Source organism: Entelurus aequoreus, linkage group LG12 (genome assembly GCF_033978785.1).
Source record: "Entelurus aequoreus isolate RoL-2023_Sb linkage group LG12, RoL_Eaeq_v1.1, whole genome shotgun sequence".
Taxonomy (NCBI): domain Eukaryota; kingdom Metazoa; phylum Chordata; class Actinopteri; order Syngnathiformes; family Syngnathidae; genus Entelurus; species Entelurus aequoreus.
In genome coordinates this window covers 29,944,089-29,946,397 of record NC_084742.1, presented here as the reverse complement: position 1 = coordinate 29,946,397, position 2,309 = coordinate 29,944,089, and the positions used below count along the sequence as shown (strand labels likewise).

The following is a 2,309-nucleotide window of genomic DNA, read 5'->3' as shown; positions in this document are numbered from 1 at the left end:
ATATATATATATATATATACCTGTGTATATATATATATATATATATATATATATATATATATATATATATATATATATATATATATATATATATATATATATATATATATATATATATATATATATATATATATATATATATATACATACATACATACATACATACATACATACATATATATATATATATATATATATATATATATATATATATATATATATATATATATATATATATTCTTATATATACATACACACACACACACACACACACACACACACACACACACACACACACACACACACACACACACACATATACATGAATAAAGTTAAGTATTATGAAAAAAATAAGGAAACCAGAGGATAGGTATATATATATATATATATATATATATATATATATATATATGCACCAGTGGAGGCTGGTGACTTCCAGAATTGAGGAGGCCATTTTTTTCCGCTTGCTCACTTCACTCGCGATGGAATGTTCCCTGTTCTCTTATCTGTCTTTGTGCTGGCCAAAGGCATACTATTTGGAGTGTAAGCTACAGTCAGAAAGTTCTTGCTGATGCAATTCATTGTGCAGAGCTTAGCCTTGTGCCTTCCTGAAGAAATTACATTGCTGTAAGTCTATGAGCCTGCCTGATAATTAAGCTGAGAAATGACATTTGGATGTTATATAAACGCCAAGTGAACATGTGTAAAAGGCAGGAATTTTAATTATGTAGTTAAAAACAATTTTGTTTAGCTTACATTTTTCATTCTTCTACAGCTTCAACATGTAATCACCAATTTAATCAAGTTTAGCATATAAAAAAGATAAGATAACACTTTCTTTATCATATGTAGTTTTATTCAATATATTTAATATAAAATATGTAAAAATATGGTTCCAGTTGGCTTTATCTGCTGAGAAACACAGACAAAATGGAGTGTTATTACTACTGAGAACTAGTGGTGTAACACTGGTAGAGACATCTAATTAGTTCAACTCACATCTGGTTTAGCTGAGGGGCGGCATGCTCTCTCCTGGACTCCACTCCACAGGTTGGTGCTGGCTTCATTTACTGAGAAATACAGGACATGAAATTTTGTGTTATTACTACTGAGAACTAGTGGTGTAACACTGCTATTACTACTGAGAACTAGTGGTATAACACTGGTAGAGATTTCAACCCACCTCTGGTTTAGCTGAGGGGCGAGGGGCTCTCTCCACGACTCCACTCTACGGGTTGCAGCTGGCTTCATCTACTGAGAGACATGAAATGGAGTGTTATTACTACTGAGAACTAGTGGTGTAACACTGGTAGACACCCAGTTCATCCAAAAAGTAATTCAGATTGTACTGCAATTTCTTGAGAGCAAAGTAGTGAGAATACTCACAGGTCGTGTGGATCCAGAACGTGTCCAACTCAGCCATCCATCCCCAGATTAAAAAAAAACTGTAACGTTGATTGCAAAAACGGTCTTGTCTCTGCTTTTTGTTTCCCTTCAACAATTAAATTGCGCCAGAATCTCGCCGATTTCCGAGGTCGTTTTAAGCAAAAGTATTTGGCTATATGAGCTATAAACTTCACGGATGATAGCCAGGGGTGTTCTCTAAATTTCCTGAGAAGCACAAGTTGATAGGACACTCGTAGCCACTATGGCGAGTGTTTGTTTGACTGAAGTGGCTGGCGAATTCTCAAAATGGCTTCTGTGTTGATTAGGAAAGGAAAGGATTGATTCCAAATGAACCAGTAGCATGTGATTGGACGAACAAAATGTCAATCTTTCAGCCCTGGACACAATGCATGGTGAGGCCAGGCCTCCGTTGCCCACCCATTTTCAGTGATCTGGCCAATCACATATTGGCATGAAAAAGCATGCATTACATTGACTTCTATGAGAAGCTAATTTCCTAGGGGAGGCCTGGCCTCCCTTAATACAAACTGATAGGGAAATCTGGCCTGTTGCTTTACAATTGCAATATTGGGTTTTAGCCATGGGAACATTTAGATTTATGAACAAAACTAAAATAATATGAATATAAAAAATAAAAAATATGGTTTTTGTTAAAATAAATAAATAAAATAAATATTTTTATTGTTTTTTTTAAATCTCTCTCTTCTCTCAAATTATTGGGGAGGCCAGGCCTCCTCCACCTCTATGGAGGAGCCTCCACTGATATGCACATACATATATATATTCATAAACCACCCCCCTCCCAAAAAACCCTACTTAAGTAATAATATAATTAAATTAGTGTGCACCACTACCATGCCTTGGAAAGTATAATGTTTAGCAAATATTAAGTTGATCAATGG

The 2,309-nt window shown here is 34.6% G+C and overlaps 1 long non-coding RNA gene across 2 annotated transcripts; it reads right to left on the bottom strand.

The window, feature by feature from the left end:
- Nucleotides 1–477: 477 nt before the first annotated feature.
- Nucleotides 478–1,503, bottom strand: LOC133662792 (uncharacterized). Of its 2 annotated transcripts, XR_009828163.1 has the most exons (4): nt 1,387–1,503; nt 1,184–1,254; nt 1,000–1,070; nt 478–912 (listed from the first exon to the last, which is right to left on the bottom strand). It is a non-coding gene; the product is annotated as an uncharacterized LOC133662792 (long non-coding RNA). The 2 variants fall into 2 exon arrangements; XR_009828162.1 differs by having other exon boundaries at nt 1,184–1,497.
- Between the last annotated feature and the right edge of the window lie 806 nt (nt 1,504–2,309).